Source organism: Sus scrofa, chromosome 1 (assembly GCF_054392235.1).
Source record: "Sus scrofa isolate SSC_HxYL_T2T_F1_AM1 chromosome 1, Sscrofa_HxYL_maternal_Yorkshire_Landrace_v2.0, whole genome shotgun sequence".
Classification (NCBI taxonomy): domain Eukaryota; kingdom Metazoa; phylum Chordata; class Mammalia; order Artiodactyla; family Suidae; genus Sus; species Sus scrofa.
In genome coordinates, this window is record NC_139383.1 from 21,031,220 (window position 1) to 21,052,978 (window position 21,759).

At 42.1% G+C, this 21,759-nt stretch overlaps 1 protein-coding gene and 2 long non-coding RNA genes across 4 annotated transcripts in view; all 3 read right to left on the reverse strand.

Annotated features, from left to right (window-relative positions):
- UTRN (utrophin) overlaps positions 1 to 21,759 on the reverse strand; it is a 535,632-nt gene that overhangs the window by 480,006 nt on the left and 33,867 nt on the right. The window lies entirely within an intron of this gene.
- LOC146405965 (uncharacterized) lies at positions 5,657 to 12,963 on the reverse strand. Its single transcript, XR_014845195.1, has 2 exons — positions 12,455 to 12,963; positions 5,657 to 9,663 (listed from the first exon to the last, which is right to left on the reverse strand). It is a non-coding gene; the product is annotated as an uncharacterized LOC146405965 (long non-coding RNA).
- LOC146405966 (uncharacterized) lies at positions 14,672 to 20,830 on the reverse strand. The gene is made up of 2 exons (XR_014845211.1): positions 20,405 to 20,830; positions 14,672 to 19,538 (listed from the first exon to the last, which is right to left on the reverse strand). It is a non-coding gene; the product is annotated as an uncharacterized LOC146405966 (long non-coding RNA).

Sequence of the window (21,759 nt, forward strand, 5' to 3'; positions counted from 1 at the left end):
CTAAAAACAAGCAAACCCAAAAAAAGTAATGTCGAAGATGGTATTTAATAGGCTGAGCGATTTCTCGTGAGATTGTTTTTCCAAAGCATGAAGATATAAATAAAAGTCTGAAACCATGCTTTTGTTTCCATATTAGTATACTAATGGAATTGAATGACATTATAACCAACCAAATGATGTTAGAGAGAGCTAGACAAAAACCTGCACCAAAGAGTTTAGAATTCATCCCCAACCACGTAGAGGCTGATCTCCAAGGCAGACTTTAAGGAACACGCCAGTGAAAGAGGAAAGAAACCGTATTTTAAGGACGTTAGTTTTATTTTCTAATGTGCAAAGACCCTGGGAAAGATGGATTAGAAGAGAAGTTCCTAGAAGTTGTATTTCAAGATGAAATTATAACCTTTCTTACAATTATCTCAGGAACCGTGCACAAAAGCAGTGAGGATGAGAGGGGAAGAAGAATACCATCAAATCTCTCAAAGAGGTGGAAGGTATACACACGCTCTCCGGACACTGAGGCAGGAGAAGGGCTCCCTCGCAGGGCAGCCCTCCTCTCACAACAGACTGTGTGTGTGTGTGTGTGTGTGTGTGTGTGTGTGTGTGTCCGTCCGTGTCAGAGTTCTCATTGGCAGCATTGCTTCCAAACAGAAGTGACAGTGCCTGACAGCAATCTGTGGTGAACAGGCCAACACAGCATGGATGCCCAGTGATGCCACGCTCTGTAAAAGCCAGCATCCAATGTGGCAGGGTTCTTGGTGGAACCCAGTAGAGCTGGCTCTTAAGGCAGGGGTCCCTGGACAGCCACTTGGGTGGCACACATCTCAGTCTAGCAGAAGGAAGGAAGATGGTTGGCATGGTTCTTCAGGGATCAGGAACAGTTACTTAAGGACACATTAAGAGAGATGAATAAAACTCAATTGCTTTAGGAGTTCCCATCATGGCTCAGAGGGTTAAGAACCCAACCCATGAGGATGCAGGCTCTATTCCTGGCCTTGCTCAGTGAGTTAAGGATCTGGCATTGCCATGAGCTAAGGTGGAAGTCGAAGATGGAGCTTGGATCCAGCTTTGCTGTGGCTGTGGTGTAGGCCAGCAGCTGCAGCTCCGATTTGACCCGTAGCCTGGGAACTTCCATATGCCTTGGGTAAAAAGAAAGAAAGGAAGGAAGGAAGGAAGGAAGGAAGGAAGAAAGAAAGGGAAGAAAGAAAGAAAGAAAGAAAGAAAGAAAGAAAGAAAGAAAGAAAGAAAGAAAGAAAGAAAGAAAGAAAACAAAAACTCAATTGCTTTAAAAAGAAAGAAGAGTTTTAAAACATTATCAAAAAGGAAAGAGAGGAGTTCCTTTTGGTGGCTCAGTAGTTAAGGAACCCGACTAGCATCCATGAGGACTCGGGTTCAATCCCTGGCCTCGCTCAGTGGGTTAAGGATCTGGTGTTGCCATGAGCTATGGTGTAGGCTGCAGATGCAGCTCAGATCCCACATTGCTGTGGCTCTGGCATAGGCTGGCAGCTATAGCTCCAATTAGACCCCTAGCTTACCTCCATAGGCCACAGGTGCGGCCCTAAAAAAGACCAAAAAAAAAAAAAAAAAAAAAAAAAAAAGGAAAGCGAAATGGAATGATTTCTCTGAATTTTCTACATGTTCTGTTTTTATCAACCAGGTAAAAAGGAAGCATTGTCATTTCCCATTTACCACTGTACTGCCCTTCTTCAGCATGGTGCCTGGCCTAAATAAATGAGCATTTACTGAAAGAAGAGACATGAGCTGATGTGAAAGACATCAGAGCAAAACAGCAGTGGACCAAGACAGTGAAAGGAACCTTGGGTATCTCTCATACCACAAGAGCTTACACAACAAGCCCAACTGATGCAGAAGGAAGGTGGCAGGTTCTGTGACGGAAGCAAAATCAACAACTGCAGGTCTGGGGCAGACTCCCCAGAGGTGGACCCCACCACTGCAGGAGGGAACTGGAGAGCTGGGACCAAGTGGGAAGGCACTCTCAGGAATGTAAAAGGAGGACGAATCGGGAAGCAAAAGTGCTGTAAGAGTAGAGGCAATCTCACTGGCAACCTGCTAAGCTAAGAAGCAAAGATCGGCAAATGAGTTTTCTTGAAGGACATCTTCTGCCATTGAAGGGAACTTCTCTAGTTTCTAGAAGGTTCCAGACTCAAATTTCATGGGAAAGTGTGAAGAAAAACATGGGGATTAGCCTTTGCTGTGAGCAGTACAAAGTTCTAGTGGGGGAAGCAACCTAAACATCCCATAGGGGACAACAGCCCATGAATCCAGAAGTGTCATTCATAACACTCTGTCCCTTGGTCACCTGCAATGACAATCACAATGCAATGTTTCTTGTGGAGCTCCTAGGCCCTTACGCAAATCTGAAGATGTTGGCCACTCAGAAGATAAGGGTGTTAACTTCTGTGAGTCATCTGTCTACTCAGCCTGCAGCTGATACCACACAGAGATAGACCAATCTACTCAGGGGCACACCCACACGAATTCCACATGTCACATCTCTCACCTTGGGAATGAGACATAATCATCTACTTGTAACCCCTGAGGGCTAAGAGTGGGGAGAAAATTAAGGATCCAGGGAATAACTTGACAGAACCAATGCCAGGGAGCTGACCTCGAGTATTTTAAATCAGTTCCAGGATTTCTAGGATGATACACTTTTCAAGAGGTAACCAGGTGGGGAACAGAAAAGTCAAGTAATGGTTATCAGTCAGCAACTGGGAGCTCCCGTTGTGGCTTAGTGGGTTGAGAACCCAACTAGGGTCCATGACAATGTGGGTTTAACCCTGGCCCCGCTCAGTGGGCTAAGCATCCGGCATGGCCGTAAGCTGTGGTGTAGGTCACAGATGTGGCTTGGATCCCTAGTTGCTGTGGCTGTGGTATAGGCCAGCAGCTACAGCTCCCATTCAACCCCTAGACTGGAAACTTCCAGATACCCTAAAAAGACAAAAAAAAAAAAAAAAAAAAAAAAAAAAAAAAAGGAATTGATGAGCCAGGGGACAGAGGAGCAAGATCCCTGGGCCCTGGGCCTGTGGGAGCCAGTCAGCTAAGTGATCTGTTTACTGAGTGTCTAGTCTGTTCCACGTGGTACAGAAGAGAACCAGTTCCCAGACCAGGCAAAGGGAGGCAACCCCAGTGCTGGGGGGGCGGCAGTGTGTGTGTGTGTGTAGGGGGGTGCTTGCTATGATGGCCTCGGGGATCAGCCCCTGAGACAGGTCAGGGCCTGCAAAAGGGGGAAAGGAGAGGGCAGAGGCTGCTAAACTAGGTGGGAGTGAACACGACAGCCGCAAGAAATGCACAAAAAGCCTATTATTAAACTAGTCTAAGAAGTGACAGAACAGGGAGGAAGATGGGAGGGTGAAACTTGGAAACAATACCAGAAGCTACAAAAGAGAAAACTGGATCCAGAAAGAGGAGGAAAAGAAAGTCAGGCCCTTATTTCGGGACAGCCCCCTGGGGGAAGCAAGCTAGCGATTCCAGAGTTCACGTGTTGGGACCATTTATGTGCCAATTCACACAAAGCGCCACTTCCGCAAAACTTTTCTCCTCCAGAGAACGTCCATGAGTAAATCTTTTTATCTGTAAAAGATTTATAAATAAAGCCAAGAGCGCCAGCTTGGCTTTAAATTAGGAACGCTGCACTAAAATAACTTCCTGGAGGTTGCCAATTCAGTAAGAGGGCTGGAAGGACCAATGTTTCTATTGGAACATCGGTATGTAATTTGGTCAGTAAACACTAACCAATTCTAAGGACCTCTGAACTTCAAAGTTCTTTCACATTTATTTTCATTGATGCCTGCACAATTCTTACACGTTAAGTTGTGTCAATATCTCAAGTCTCCTTTGAAAACTGAGGTTTTCATGACATGGAGTGAAACACCATATTCACACCGTGGGTGTTCTTAACCAACTCCTGGCCCCAAAGTCTTCCCTGTCACCCTATCAGGGGCCTTCCAGAAGCAGCTCTCTGGCTGTCAAGGGCAATGCCTGAACCAACATGAAGCCCAAAGGTTTTAAAGTTATTTTTCTGAAAGTAAATAATGCTATAGAGTACTTTGTCCGTTCCTCAGAGTCAGAGCCAAAAACCATATGGAACCAAGAGGAAATAAATGTTCCTCAACAGCAAGCAGTAAGGTTCCAGGTATCAGGTAACCACAGCCGCAGCTGTTGGAAGCCGGCCCCACCCTCATCCCACCCTACCCCCACCCTACCCCAGTCCCAAACTCTGGCACAAACGCAAGCGTCAAAATCTTGAGGCCACTCGGATGGGAGTCTTTAGGCAACAGAATGACAAGAGGCCCCAACACTTCCATTCCCCAGGGCATTAAAGGCATGGCCCCAAAGGAACAAAGTGGTGACTCTAAGAGTTGCTAAACTGAGCCCCTCTGCACCGGAAAGAGGGGGCAGGAAAAGGAAATGAAAGCAAAGTGACTCTAGGTTCTGGATTTCATATGCAAGACTGGCCAGCAACAGGTGCAGCGTTCCGGTGAAACGAAGACTCTCCAAATGCCTCTGACCTCCAAGCACAGAAACCCAACATTAGCCTTCCGCTGTCAGAAGTACAAGCCACCAGCATTCTCTAGCCCTAACAATTTGGGGAAAAAAAAAAAAAAAAAATTTGACCAAACAGACCACAAAATATTTCTCTGCTGACATAGGGCTCCTTTCACACTGTCCTCGCCTACAACCGTTTACTCTAAAATAATTTAAATGCTGGTCATCAGAAAACATTTTTTGAGTGCCTAGTGGCTAGTATAGTGCCTGGTACAGAGAAAGGAAGGCAATAAAAACTTCTTAGATGAATGAAGGAAACAAGCAGATAAACAAAAAAGTTGCCTTCGCAAATAAAGATAACCGAAATCTTACCTTCAAAATAGTGTATAAGTGTATTTTTCCTCATTTCTCCAAGAAGGGAACCAAAGGTTGGAATCAGAAGCCCAGGTCCAGCCCAATATCGCTAGTGAAACCTATCAGGAGGCGCCACCACCCTGCTGAAGCCCCTTGGAATTAACAGATCTGCACAAGGAATACTTGTTTGGAGAAGATCAAATGGGAGACAGAATCATAATCATTTGAGTAATTCGCTTTGGGATTTTCCTTCCATTCTATATGCCGCTTCACTTAACCTTTTCCACCTGCCATGTCTATAGAGTTTACAAAACAAATTTTGTTGTATAACCTTCCAATCTGATGACACCAATCTGCTGATAATATGTTATGGAAAACGTCTGTGCTATATGCGACTTGTATAAGAAAAACGTAGGGAGTTTCCGTCGTGGCGCAGTGGTTAATGAATCCAACTAGGAACCATGAGGTTGCAGGTTCGGTCCCTGCCCTTGCTCAGTGGGTTAACGATCCGGCATTGCCGTGAGCTGTGGTGTAGGTTGCAGACGCGGCTCGGATCCCTCGTTGCTGTGGCTCTGGTGTAGGCCAGGGGCTACAGCTCCGATTCGACCCCTAGCCTGGGAACCTCCATATGCCGCAGGAGCGACCCAAGAAATAGCAAAAAGCCAAAAAGCCAAAAAAAGCCAAAAAAAAAAAAAAAAGCCAAAAAAAAAAAAAAAATAAAGGTGAATAAGATGAAGTAGAAATGAAGTCTTTTTTTTTTTTGACAGCAATTTTTTTAAATAGGTCTCCTTTACTGTTTTTCTGAAGCATAAAACTTCATCTTTCTCTTTATATATATATTTCATTGGTTTTTATAATATATTTAATTTAGTTGTTTAATCAAAATAACAAGTGCGGCTGACATAAACAGATTTAGGAGGAAATCCAGTTGACTCTTGGTGACCAGATATGTATGAATAAACTATAAAGAATACCACACTCCAGCTTTGAAAGTTTAATATACCTTGGGCTTTGGGCAGTGTTTTACAAAGGGACTAGAGAATCAGAAATGAGGTCATTTTATAAGCTATAAAAACTGACAGAAAAAGTGGAGGAAAATGGCAATGAAAGTGAGTCCATAGATGGAGAATGTTATATGAAATCGTATTAAGTAAAAAGGATAATTATCAGTATGAGAATATCACTGATTCATATAAGAGGCCTAAAAATGATAATGATATTATTTATAAAAATAAGGTTTCAGGAGTTCCCATCATGGCTCAGTGGTTAACGAATCCGACTAGGAACCATGAGTTTGCGGGTTTGATCCCTGGCCTCGCTCAGTGGGTTAACGATCCGGCGTTGCCGTGAGCTGTGGTGTAGGTTGCAGACGCGGCTGGGATCCCGAGTTGCTGTGGCTCTGGCGTAGGCTGGTGGCTACAGCTCCAATTGGACCCCTAGCCTGAGAACCTCCATATGCCGGGGATCGGCTCAAGAAATTGCAAAAAGACAAAAAGAATAAAAACAAAAATAAGGTTTCAGAACACAAATAAGAATAAATCATCAAAATTGTCAGGACATGTCACATAAAAATGTAATGTAATAAATAATGTTATAAAATTACTATAAAGAATGACTTGATTTAATGACACATCCATGAATTCTCTTTAAAGTCATGAATTTCTCTTTTGTTTATAAGTTAAGTATTCTGAAAAGAATTTCTTTCATCCCTGTATATTCAATTTTAAAAATCTTTGAATTTTTTTCAAGTCACTCCTTCCAAGAGCTAAAGTAACTCCCTCCTACTCGCTTTTACCTCAAGGGGACACCCAAAGGTCTTGAATAAAACCCTTCTCTCAATCCTAAGTGCCTCTTTAAGAATCACCTCGAACTTCAAGGAATAAAGCGAAATAGCAAGTCCAGTAAGAATGTTTCTGTTTTTCCAGGGGTGTCTTTTCATTCATTTCATCCATCCACAAGGATCTATCACCCCCACAGGTCAGGCCCTGTGCAAAGCACAGAGGACACACTGATAAACATGAGAATCTCGGTCTCTGCCTTCTGGAGATCACGGTCTGGGGACCTCTCAAGGGCGAAGTGAACAGAGCAGTGAGCATTGTGACAAGGGTGCTGAAGCAATCGACAGGACGGATGGATGAATCACAGGACGAATATATCTCAGATGGGTAGTCAGGGCAGGCACCTCAGAAGAGGGACCGTTTAATCTGATGCCCAATGACAGGGGGAGGGACGAGTCAGGAGCTGAGGGGAGGTATTCCAGGCAGAGGAAAGGACCTGGAAAGAGGCCGTGTGCAGAGCTCAAGTGGGCCAAGGCTGAGGTGCTGGGCAGTGGCGACGGGAGGCTCATTTGTAACTCGGGAAAGGGCATCTCACCACATAATTCGCACTGTGCCTCTGCCCTTACACACACTTTTCCCCTCGGCCTGGAATCCCTGCCTTCCACACCCTGCTCTGCCCTCTCGAAAGCTCCTCCTCCGGCAAACATGCCCTGAAGTCCCCAAGGAAGAGGTAAACTCCGGACACGAATCCCTCCTAATCCCTGGGCCCATGGCACCTAGGTCTTACTCCCACTAGCCCCTTAACACCTGCAGGATTTGCCTCTGTTTCCCAACAGTCTCTCATGGAATTCAGCACCAGCAGACACACAATAAATGGCAAGTGAAAGAATAACAAACCGAGAGAGGAAGGAACAAATGAAATGAATGCATGAGGCCACCAAGGCCAGCTCCTTACTCAGCCTTGGAGAATTGGAAGAGCACCGTGGTTACAGCTGATGAACCCATTCACAGTCTGGGGGGGCAAGGTGATTTCTAGCCTCATGTGACTTCCATTTAACAAACACAGATTTTCTGGCATCACAGAGAACTGATAGACTAATCTTCACAGAGTATCATTAGATCTGGGCACTGATCCATTCACAGTGGACAAGCACGCATGGAGTGCCAGGCTGGGTATCAGGCTCGGAGGCCGACAGCAACCCTGACCTGGAGGAGCCACAAGGCCAGTAAGCAGGGCAAATCCTATTTCCAAAACACCATTAATGACTCACATGGTAGGATTCTTCACATGGAACTATCATCGTTCATAATATTATTAAAAGAAAAAAAATTAAATTCCAAGGTCACTCATGGGACAAATGATTTACAATCTCTTGCTCAGTAACTGGCACACTAATTCTTGGCTATCGAGTCATGCCTGCTTTCCTTTCCACAGCCAGTGCATAAAAGTTTAAGGAACATTCCGAGCGAGTCGTCTTTACCTGCCTGTGACCCTGTGCCGTCCCCATGGGTAGAAGAGGATGTCACTTCCATTCTTTGCTGGCTCAACGTGTCCTCCAAAGGTCGTTAAGGTTCACAAACCAGCTGTGCATGCTCTCTGAGGTCCCAAGAGAGGGAGACCCCTCGGCTGGAGAGTGTGATCTGATGGAGTCAAATTTTAAAATAGGGCCAAACAGTATGGGAATCCTGGGAAGAGGAGTCCCTTCCCAACTGGCCCGACCAGAATGGTGGCATTCCTGCCGCTGTGCACAGCCCAATCCCTGTCTGCTCTGTCTGAGCCTCTGCCAGGCCGTGGAGCCTGACACCTTAAAATCCAGACGTGTGACAACACTTATCTGCCTAGGAACAGCCACATAAGGAAGGTATGCATTTCGGCAAACACTGTTGCTCCAACTGCTGACAATACAGAGGAGCCTAGAGCTTCCTCAGTGCTCCTTAGGTTGTCCTTAAATTGGTGACAAAGGAAAACCAGGGTGAGGAATAATGTTTGGGAATTAAATGATAAAAAATCTTAAGTGTCCAGCTCTTGAAAGAGAGCTTGTTCTCATAAATTTTGCAATCAATTTTTCATCCTAGCAGTTCCCATTGTGGCTCAGTGGTAATGAACCCAATTAGTATCCATGAGGATGCAGGTTAAATCCTTGGCCTTGCTCTGTGCGTTAAGGATCCAGCATTGCCTGGAGCTGTGATGTAGGTTGCAGATGTGTCTCGATTTGACCCCTAGCCTGGGAACTTCCATATGGGACACAAGCATCCCTAAAAAAAAAAAAAAATTTTCAACCTACATACTCCAAACGAATCTCTAAAGCTTTTAGAGACCTAGCCATTAACACACTAACTAATACATCCTGTCAAGCTAAAAGATAAACTATGCCTCTTCAATCAGGATTAAAAACACCACTGAGTGAAATTCCAGCTGCACCTTTTTGCCAACCTCAATGCACAGCCCTCTGCTCACTTCATTCCCAATCACCTTCCTCATTCAGGCTTTCCTTGGGCCAAGCTCCACCCACAGCCAACACCCTAGTGTAGACTCAAATCTGCTCCTTTAAGGGGCTTCCCTCACCACTAGAGTCCATCCTGGGCCCAGTGAAGCCCCCTTTGACACACTTGCAGCCTCCAAGACATTTATCCCCTAAGCACTTAAACATCGCTCTGTATACTCTGCAGTTGTATATTCTGCAGTTTGCTATCTGTTTCATCTACTTGTCTACACATTCCAGAGGCCAGACACCATCACTGTGGTTCATCAGTCTTGTGGATCATGCCCAGGACAGCGCGGGGCAGAGGGGTCACTCAATAAAAAGTTATTTCCACTTCAAACTCTTTTCTCTGTAAAAATACTCTTTATGGAGTTCCCATCATGGTTCAAAGGTTAACGAACCCAGCTAGTATCCATGAGGATGCAGGTTTGATCCCTGGCCTCACTCAGTGTGTTAAGGATCCGGTGTTGCCGTGAACTGTAGTGTAGGTCGAAGACACGGCTCAGATCCTGCATTGCTGTGGCTGTGCCATAGGCCGGCAGCTACAGCTCCGATTCGACCCCTAGCCTGGAAACCTCTCATATGACGTGATTGCAGCCCTAAAAAGCCAAAAAAAAAAAAAAAAACCTCTTTATCACATGCTGCTGTTGGTGCCAAAGTTCTAAAGTAAATGTTCATCTTAAACAATCACCATCATCCAGGGTTAGTCACTGCAATGCAAGGAGTCTCTGAACTTGGACAAACAAAAAAATTACACATCTTCACCCATCTCTAACAGAAATTGGCATCTCCTTCTATTACAAAGGGGTATCACAAAACACATTATTAGGAGTATCTCTGGTTGAATCACTAAAAAAAATCGCAGCCACCTCCATATAATATTACAGCTGGAAAACCATTTGGCTCAATCACCTCAGAACAGAACTGGATAGGATAGGACAGTGACTGGACCCACAGGTGCGTCTTGTCACTGAATGCATTAATAAGTATATATATATATTACTCTATCACAGGCTTTTTAAGCATTTTGTAATTGAATTTCAATATGATTTGTTTCACTTTGTAATGCCATATATGTTATTCTATCCATTTAAAAACATTTGTCTAGATTTACCAAACTGTCAAAGTGGTCCATGGGTAAAAAAAAGGAAGGGATGTGATGGTAAAGAATGAACACTAATCTACATCATTATCATGAAATATAAACACCTGATGTACCGAGAAACATTTACATTCTGTTCTCAATGGACCAAACATATTTTTACTCACTGGAAAAATGAGTAAAATATCTCAAAAGGAAGATGATTTAAAAGAAACAGAATTAATAATGTAAGAAAAAGTATGTATGTATGTGTGTGTATATATATACGTTTGTATGCATGACTGAGTCACTTTGCTATATAGCAGAAATTGACAGAACACTGTAAATCAACTATAATAGAAAAAAATAAAAATCTTAAAAAATAAAAATAAACATAATAAAGAAGTTCTTTTTTAAAATAAGTAAAAAATATATATATTTCAGTAGTTTTAGAATAAAACAACTTTTTAAAAAAATGTTATTAATGTATAGTTGATTTACAATGCTGTGCCAATTTCTGCTGTATGGCACAGTGACCCAGTTATATATATACACACATACATACATATATATACATATATATATACTGTGTATATATATATATATTATACAGTACCTTTCTTATATTATTTTCCATCATGCTCTATCCCGAGAGACTGGCTATAGTTCCCTGTGCTATAAAGCAGGTACTCAGTGCTTATCCATTCCAAAAGTGATAAGTTTGTATCTACTAACCCCACACTCCCTGTCCATCCCACTTCCTCCCCTCCATCCCTTGGCAACCACAAGTCTGTCCTCTATGTCTGTGAGTCTGTTTCTGTAAAACAAATTTCAAAGAAGAAATTCTCAAAGGACACTTATACATTTAATAGTTACTGCACAGTTCAACTAATAGATAACCTTGACACATTCTCTTTTTTATATAATTGACATATAACATTGTATTAGTAAAATTGATACATGTATATACTGCAAAATGATTACCACAAGTTTAGCTAACATCTATCACCACACAGAATTTTTCTTTCTTGTGATGAGAATTTGAAGATCCACTCTCTTACCAACTTTCATATACACAATACAGTATTTCTAACTATAGTCACCATGCTGTATGTTAAATCTTCAGGATTTATTTACCCTACAATCTGTTCTCTGTATCTATGAGTTCAGGTTGTTTGGGGGCTTTTTTCTTTTCTTTTCTTTTTTTAAGATTCCACATATAAGTGAGATCATACAGTGTTTGTCCCCCTCTGTCTGACTTATTTCACTTAGCATGGTGCCTTCGAGATTGACCAATGTTTTCACAGATGGCAGGATTTCCTTCATTTTTATGGCTGAATAATATTCCACTGTATGCATTATGTGTGCATATGATGAAGGTGTGTATAAATAAATATATATACATACACACACACATACATATCACATTCTCTTTATTCATGTGTCAATAGATATTCAGGTTGTTGCTGTGTCTTGGCTATCGTCAGAAATGCTGCAAAGAACATGGGGCAAATACCTCTTGGGGATACTGATTTCATTTCCTTCAGATATATACCTAGAAGTTGAATTGCTAGATCACAGGGTAGTTCTATTTTCAATTTTTTGAGGAACCTCCACCCCGTTTTCCATGACGGATACCCCAATTCACAGCCCCACCAAAAGTGCACAAGGGTTCCCTTTTCTCCACATTATCATCATCATTCTGGATAAGTCATTCCAACAGGTGTGAGATGACATCCCATTCTGGTCTTGATTCGCATTTCCCTAATGATTAACGATGCTGAGTACCTTTTAACATATTCTTTTTTCTTCTTCTTTTACATTTCATGGCTACACCCACAGCATATGGAAGTTCCCAGGCCAGGGACTGAGTCTAAGCCACAACTGTGACCAACATGGCAGCTGTGGCAACACCAGATCCTTTAACTCACTGTACCAGGTCAGAGAGTGAACTCGTATCTCTGCAGAGACAGGAGCCCCTGCAGCTGGATTCTTAGCACATTGTGCCACGGCGGGATTTCCCTCAACATATTCTTGATAATGAAGTAAGCTTCAACCGTTTTCCAGAAAGATTCATCTTCAAGCTCCTAAGTCCCTGGGGTTTGCAAAGTAAGGTTACGAGGCAGGTAGGATTTTTTTTTTTTTTTTTTTTGTCTTTTTGTCTTTTTGACATTTCTAGGGCTGCTCCCGAGGCACATGGAGGTTCCCAGGCTAGGGGTCGAATCGGAGCTGTAGCCGCCGGCCTACACCACAGCCACAGCAACTCAGGATCCGAGCAGCGTCTGCAACCTACACCACAGCTCACGGCAACGCCGGATCGTTAACCCACTGAGCAAGGCCAGGGATCGAACCCAAAACCTCATGGTTCCTAGTCGGATTTGTTAACCACTGCGCCACGACGGGAACTCCATTACGAGGCAGGTAGGATAAGAAAATACATCACACTCCAATTTCTACCAGGCGTTTCCATAGTTACACCCTACCAATTGGAGATTCACCCCATCTTTCAGTAACAGCTCTGTGAGAATAAGCACATACCCACCAGGAAGAGTAACAAGAGTAATCATTAACAATTCCTGCGAATTGCTTTAATCAGCCAACCATTAATACCCACAACACTCTGTTAAAAAAAAAAAAAAAAAAGAGCTCTGATGGAGAAGGGAGAGGCCTGGCCTGGATGGAGGTAGAAGGCCAGTGAGCATCCAAGGGCTGGGTCAGTGGGAAAAAATTCAGAGAAGGTGCAAAAAAAAAAAAAAAAAAAAAAAAAAAATCACATTTTGGATGAACCCTGATGGCAGCCAGCAGGTCCCAAATGCATTGTTAAGATTGTTTTGGAAGACTATATACCAGAGCTTTGCTTTCATGCAAATTAAGGCAGTTTCCAGCCAGTTCACCTCAGCAGCTCCAGTTACATTCAGTAAGTTTCTTAGTCTCCCCCATTAAAATGAAACTCACAGGAAAGAAATGGTCCTTGCACCCCTGCTCTGTTCTTCCTCTCCTGTTTCCCCTCTTTCTCACCCCCCTCTCCCCCCTTTTAGGCTAAAACTGAGGACTTCAAGTCCAAGATCAGCCTTTTTTGACCCACGGTACATGTCACATCTCTTTCAGGAAATTTACAAAAACCCCTAACACAATCAATTTAAACCTAAAATCCTTCAAGAGTTCCACACACCCCACCACTCCCACCAGAATACTTCCTAGAAATCTGCCTCTTTCAAACACAAATGCATCAGACAACCATCAACCACCAAGTGAGGGTTGAAGGAAAGTGAGCATGATGTTGCCCTGAGGTCCAGGTAGCCGGAAGAACCAGAAAAGAACACTGAGTTTGAGGCCACTGTTTTCATCTTGGGAAAGTCATCTCCCTCCTCCTTGACTTCCTCAATTATCAGGCAAAGGAAGGGGACAGGATGGCCACTTACTAAAGCATCTTCCAGCTCTAAAATTCTGTGAAGATCCATGTCACCACAACAGTCAGCCACGGTTATAAGTGAGAGGGAAGAACCTTTAAAAAGGGTTCCTAAGTCAGGAAAGGCTGCAAAGAGACCACTTCAGCTTGAAGGTCTGTGTGCTCTTAGTGTTCATTTAAAATGTTCCGTTCCTAACATTTGTATTCCATTACAACCAAAAACCTTCCCAGAATTACTAGCAAAATGGAAAATATGTGGGTGAAAAGTGGGGATAAGATTGTCTCAAAATAATTTGATATTTGCAATCCACACACACACAATAAACGATTTCTAAAGCCAGGGAGCCTGGCAGGCCTGGTAGAACGTATAGAAAATGTTAGGAAAAGACAGACACTGAAACAATTTAGGGGACCATGCTAGTTATGCGATTGCCAAAAGGCAATATTGTGCAGCATTTTCTATCCCGTTAATACATTTTTTAACAAAATAATTTTCAAAATCAATCTCTCATTACACATTTCTCCATTTTACCAAAGGAATAAATGCACATAGTTTGTCAAAGCAAATAGGATTACAAAATACAAAATGCAGAAGTTCTGCTTCAGAATGCTTTCAAGAGGCCACTCCTTCTGTTATCTGTTCTGACATTCATTTGTGCATTTCTAATATTATGCTTACATGGCTATTTTCTGGTTGTCAGACGTTATTTATAGAATTTTTGTTATAGTAATTAAGAAATTAACTCTCTTATGTTCACTCTCTCAATTTCTACCCAGTTTTTTTCTTGTTGGTTTTTTTTTTTGTCTTTTTTTTTTTTTAGGGCTGCACACACGGCATATGGAGGTTCCCAGGCTAGGGGTCTAATCAGAGCTGTTGCCACCGGCCTACACCACAGTCACAGCAACACCGGATCCGAGCCACGTCTTTGACCTACACCACAGCTCACAGCAATGCTGGATCCTTAACCCACTGAGCGAGGCCAGGGGTCGAACCCGCACCCTCATGGTTCCTAGTTGGATTCGCTTCTGCTGCGCAACAATGGGAACTCCCTCTACCCAGTTTTTATTTCTGATGTCTTACTTTTAATGTCCAAGATCTCTTATTCCCTGAATCTGATGTTTGTAACATGTTCTTATTTCAAAGACATAATTATTCCCCCCCATCTATGATGTATGTAATATCACACATCATTTTTCTCTGTTTTCCCTAAAAAGTCCCTTTTTTCTGCTGCTTGGGTGTGGCTTTAATGACAGAGGTTTGCCTCAAACAGCTGGCAGAATCCCCACATTTCAAAAGGAGGCAGCAAATGCTCAGGTTCTATGAGCTCGGGTGTCACCTGCCAGCCCAGCCGGTGGGCTCAAAGTAGGTAATCAAATCCCCTGCTGTTCAGGAACTATGTCTAGTCTCTCGGGATAGACCATGATGGAAGACAGCATAGGAAAAGGAATGTGTGTGTGTGTGTATGTGTGGCTCGGTCACTTTGTGTGCAGAAGAAAATGGCACAACATTGTAATTCAATTATACTTTAATAAAACTTTTAAAAATGGAAAAAAAAAATTCCCTGCTGTGACTATACCATACTCTGATTTGAGCTATAGCTTCAGGAATTCTGGGGTTTCACCATCCTGAAGTCCCTTTACCTTTCTGATGCCAAACTAGAACTTCACCATCCCCTCTGGACCAGGGACACCAAGGCAGAGTTCGATTTCTCCTGAGAATGTACACATCTCTGTTCTCCTGAGCAGGAGGGGAAGAAGGGGAAAGACCTGGGAGTCTAAGTATACAGTTTATAGTTCTTAGCCCCAAATTTCTAACACTGCCCCTGACTCAACCTCAGATGGTACTGGTGACTCTTAGTCAGGGGGCTTGCCCATTCTGGAAGGGACATCAGAAAGCCTCTGGCTGCCACCCCTGCCCTGGTGCCCTCAGCAGTTACCACTCTGCCATCACCTTCCACCAAGTGACACCTCAATCACACACAGCTACCTGGTCTCCACCCCTCTTTGGCCATATAAGTGTATTTATTCCTTTTCTGTCTTTTGCTGTAACTTTAGTGCCATTACAGCAGTGGTGGTGATAAATACATAGGGACTCTTTCGACTTTTAACGACAAGTTCTGCTCTCTTCAATTTATCCTTAGGAGGACTGCTCGAATGGTCTTATAACAATAAGCTAGGCACTGCTTGCACATGGCGGTCCTGGGCAGGCCAGACTTGGTTCTCACAGTCTCGTATTCCAAAAGATAACCATGCTGAACATTTTAAGGTCAAACCAGACTTTGTACAGCAATATCTGTAATATCAGATGTAATCATCAGTTAATTATCTTCCTCATGATTGAAGCCAATTTGGAATGTGAATTCAATATTTATAATGCAATACAGTGACTTTATATGTAGTGCAATTTTATAGTTATAGTTATCAAATGACATTTCTTGCCTTTATCTCCAAATGCAAAATTTTACTTTACACCTGGTAATTCAATCCAGCCAAATTATAGCTGCCACTTGGGGACCTCAGTGCAGACTGACTGTATGTACTAGAAATACAAAATTGTCTTAAAACTTTATTAAAAATTCAAGTGAATTTTACCTCTGAAAATGTATGCCAAAACAAACACAGAAACCCAAAGTTCATATGAACTAAAGAAAAACAATCTATAATTGTATCATGTATATTAATAATGGAAAACGCTCAATGTAGATATTTCTATAACTCAAATGTTCAGTGCCTAACAGAACTGCTTCTAAGTTTTAAAACACAGAAAGCAATTCTCACAATAGTAACACGCTGAAATACAGAAATAATTTTTCAATACTTTCTTTTGGACCAAAAAGAATTTCACAGGTGGATGTCAATATTCCTCTACAAAACTTATTGAAATTGACTGTGGCTACCTAACAAGAGTAGAAACATCTCAAGCTAAGACAGGTAAGCTTTTCCAGCAGATTGATAAAATTGCACAGTTTTGCCCAGAATACTTGGTTTAGAAGGTCAGATACAGTCAGTCTAACTAAGCCACTGGAATTCATAGAAGCTCGTAGAAAACATTTTGCCAATGTAATAATGTAATAACATGTTCTTTCCTTTATTTTCTTTAAACTTTCTGTTTCTGAAAGAGCTGAAGTTTAAAATTAAGGTAATTACTATTAAGTGACTTCCAACTTTAAAGCAAAATAAGTATTAATGTTGTGCTCCATGGATTCTGATCCAAGAATATGTAATACTCCCTAATACTCCAAACAGCATATCTCAAAAATCCATCTTCTTGCTCTTTTCTATCACCGCATAGAGTGGGAGGATCGTTCCGCTCTCAAACAAGAATTTTGTCAATTACAATAATCAATTACTCTGATCAGAGCAATGGAGATGAATGGTGCTAAAATATTTATAAATTGTATTTACAGAACTTAATCCACAATTGACCTAGTGGTGGTGACAATGTAATAACCTACTGAAAGACGTATAATCGATCCGGTCACCAAATTTAAGAGTTACTAAGGTTCCTTCTTTCTGTCTTTGTGACATAAATGTGGAAATTAGTCCCTGACTTTCTAGGCAAGCCAAAAATAGAGCCCCTTTCTATATCTAAACAGAACTTACCTGCTAAAAAAAATCAAAATCAAATACTCCCTACACATCTTCCAACATCCTAAACCTAAGGTATTCTACTAGTGAACAGAATACGGCCGTCCAGTCCCTCAAGCATTGTTCAAGGCACTCACAACAAAGTGGTCCATGAAATCCTTTTTCTTTTTCTCCAGCACTTTGCATACCCAGATATCATACTCATTTAATGGGCCCCTGTGTGAAAAACATGTCTGAGTTTCTTTAATTTCCAATACCTAATAAGGAAAGATAGAAACCCTAGGGTGAAATAAATTCCTGGCCCACAAAGTCACCCGCAGGGTCACCGTGAAAGACCACACACAGACTTTGGGGGACTACCTGAAACAGGTTCCCAGATGAGAGACAGTAAATCCAGGGGACACACAGGATGGGTGCTCACTAATGCAGGACACAAGGTGGGAGACACAAAGACGTTTGTCACATAAAGATCCAGACAACCAAAGTCCTTACTTAATAAACAGAAATAGCCAAATCCCAAACAGAGCCCCATATATGCCATGCAACAGAAACCAGGTTCCATTTTTTAAATTAGAGTTGACCCCTGAATGAGGCAGGGGTTAATCCAAGTATAATTTATAGTTGCCCTGCCATGTCCATGGGGTCCAACAACTGCCCAGTCGTGTAGCTCTGCAGAATTTACTACTGAAAAATACCCACATATAAGTGGCCCAACACAGTTCAAACCAGCATCGTTCAAAGACCAATTGTATATCATTTTTAGATTTTCTTGTAGTTAAAATAACTTTGAGTTTATTTACTATGATTATATTTTGTGCTTGGGGTGAAAAACCAAGCACTACAGGGTAGTGGTTTAGACTGTGGCACAGACATTTGGGTTTAAATTCTAGCTCTGCCACTCGTTACCTGTGCTATGTTGGGTCAGTTACTTAACCACTCTGTGCCTTGGTTTCCTCACTATAAAATGGAAATGATAATAGAAGTGCTACTTTCATCGTGTCGTTGTGAGAATTAGATAAATTAATGTGTGTGTGTCCATATGTATAAAAATATGTGTGTACAAACACACACACATATATATGGGTGTTTGCATAAATTAGTAACATGAAAACAGTTAAGTAGTAGCTGGCATAGGAAACATGCAAAAAACATTAAGCTATTCTCCTTGTTACTGCATTGCTTCTTATACACTAAAACTTGTTCACATGGTGTTTCAGATTAAAGTTAGGGAAATACTAAACACATGCAAATGTATTTAATATGATGAGATAGCGATTATTTAAAATTATCAGCGGCTTCCAAACTGATACCCATACAACCGCCCTTTCACAGTAAGCTTATCTGAGTGCTTTCAACCAGCACCTTCCCCCACTCCACCTCCATTAGCAGAAAAAGGCCGTGTGAGAATATGGTAAATAAAGCACTAACTGCATCTCAGAGCTGAGAAAGTACTTAGATTTTAAAAAGCTGACTCAGGGGAATATTCCCAGTACTAAATGAGGCTTGTATAACTTCATCGTCAACCTGAATTCTAATATTTCACACCAGGACTGAAAGGAAGGGCTGAAAACAGAGCAAGTGGCACTAATTGTTTTGATTAATGCTTTCGCACTAATTTGTTTTGATTAATTTTTTTGGCCGTGCCCACAGCATGTAGAAGTTCCTGGGCCAGGGATCGAACCCACACCAGAGCTGTAACCAGAGCCACAGCAGTGACAATGTCAGATCCTGAACCCGCTGAGCCACCTGGGAACTCCCTGATTAATGTTCTTGTCTCTATAATCCTACCTGGGAGAAACTGTCCTTTGCTCCAGAATGCACCCTCTCACCTTAGTTGACACACTTTCCCTGCTCACCTGCCACTCCCCTCACTCCCCACACTGGGAAACTTGACCAGAATGTCACACTGTAACGATCAGGCACGTGCCAACCTGTGTAGTGGTCAGGAATGTGGGTTGGAGCCCATTCAGCCAGACCTGGCAACTTGGACCAACTTGTAACACCCGCTGTCTCACTCAGCCTGCATAATGTCAAGAGCAATGATGCAAAAGAGAAAGGAAGAGTGGAAACAGACGAAGGCAGAAAATAATAAGAATAATAATGACAACAGAAAAAGCAAGAGCCTCCAAAAGCATTCGCCCACAACTCTTTATAATTATTATTATTATTTTTTTTTTTTTTTTTTTGCTTTTTAGGGCTGCACCCGCAGCATATGGAGGTTCCCAGGGTAGGGGTCTAAAAGGAGCTACAGCTGCTGGCCTACACCAGAGCCACAGGAATGCACCATCCAAGCCATGTCTGCGATCCGCACCACAGCTTGTGGCCAGATCCTTAACCCACTGAGCGAGGCCAGGGCTGGAACCCGCAACCTCATGGTTCCTAGTCAGAGTCGTTTCCGCTGTGCCACAGCGCAAACTCTGTGGCCCAACACTCTCAATCACTGACTCTTCAGAGCAGCTCCTCGGATCCACTAAAATGTAGAGACTCATTCTTTTCCTTCTACTTAGTCCCCAGATTTTACATTTCTAAAAAATTTAAACAACTTGGGACCAAACACTGAAGATAGATACAGTGTCTCAAAGAAATCTCACAGTATATAAGACTCTACAGGAAAAGCTTCAAGGCTCCCTTACATGCAGAAATGATGATGAGAAACTAGGAAGCAAAGGGAATTAGTGACCTAAGTGACTCTTGCTGAGGAACGATAATTCAAATCTCTAGTACCAAGCAAAGGCCTCATAAAACAAACAATTGAAAGCATTTTATCAACAAATCCTTAAGAGTCAAGGTCTCTGGCAAAGGGCAACACCTAAGTACAGAAACACTGGCATACCCAAAACCAGCACTCTCAAGGGAAAGGCCTGATGGTCAGACACACTACCTTGGGCCATGAAATTATATGGGTGAAATGCATGTGGCTTAATTTAGAAAATTACAAAAGAATAATGAGGAAAACAAGCCTAATGAAATATTATACAAATTTACTGCAATTCAAAAAAATTCCAAACAAGTTTGTCTTTTCCCTATTGTTTATTTATTTTTATTTATTTATGTTTTATTAGAGCCGCACATGTGGCATATGGAAGTTCCCAGGCTAGGGGTCCAATCGGAGCTGCAGCTGCCGTCCTATACCACAGCCATAGCAACTCGGGATCCAAGCCACATCAGCGACCTACACCACAGCTCATCCAGATTCTTAACCCACTGAGCGAGGCCAGGGATCGAACCCGAGTCCTCATGGATCCTAGTCAGGTTTGTTACCACTGAGCAATGATGAGAACTCCTCTTTTTCCTATTTTTTTCAATAGAGACTATACAGGAACTAAACTAGGCAACAATGTATTTCATGCTATCTTCTAAATAAATCTAAAAGAGCAAGAAAGATGAATATGCTGAAGGAAGATTTTTCCTTGAAGAAGAGGGAGTTGCAAAGTCCAGAGCATGGCATCATTACCAGAATTACTGTGCAGCCTCATAACAGTTGCCATGCATTTTCAGTATATATTACAGAGTAATAAAAAATCCTAAAAGCAGAGTACCTGAGCCAAAAATGAAACTCAGGAAAAAGATAATAGGTCAAAAACTGGTAAAACATAAGGACTTGAGGCTTATTTAAAAAAAAAAAAAAAAAGTCCCATCTGGAAGCTATTTCCAAGAAAGGAAAAGAAGAAAGAACTAAACCTAGAAAGAAAGCTTATGTTAAGAATTACTGGAGTTCCCATCGTGGCTCAGTGGTTAATGAATCCGACTGGGAACCATGAGGTTGCGAGGTTCGGTCCCTGGTCTTGCTCAGTGGGTCAAGGATCCAGCATTGCCGTGAGCTGTGGTGTAGGTTGCAGATGCGGCTCGGATCCCGAGTTGCTGTGGCTCTGGCATAGGCCAGCGGCTACAGCTCCAATTTGACCCCTAGCCTGGGAACCACCATATGCCTCGGGAGCAGCCCAAGAAATGGCAAAAAGACAAAAAAAATTTAAAAATAAAAAAATAATTCATGAAAACAAAGGTAAGAGTAGGTATTAGCCTCATAGGACAACAATTTGATAACTGACCAAGATAAATTCATTGCTGATTTAAGGTAAATAACTAGAGAACTTCTTCCCACTTCCCCCACCTTTTGCTTTTGGGGGGTTTTTTTTGGCCACACCCATTGTATGCAGAAGTTTCCCTGCCAGGGATCAAAACTGAGCCACAGCAGTGACAACACTGGATCCTTAACCTCCTGGGCCAGTAGGGAACTCTTCCATCTCTATTTGTAAAAATGTATACCCAGCTGTAGGGAAAGTACCATGAGACATGATCAAAAACATCAAAGAGTTTCTTGACAGGAAAGTCTGAGGACCACTTTTAAAAAATATAATTCATGAAAACATTTATTATTGTTTAATAATAATATTAATAGTGATTAATAAATATTTAATAATATCTCTATTATTTTATAAATTTGAACCTGGCTCACAATAAAGGAGGCCCTGGGTCAGAACTCTATTAGTCTGGATATCTCATAGAGCTGAGCAGATAACCTTCTCCATACCATTCTCTGTGCTACTGTGAGGCACCAGG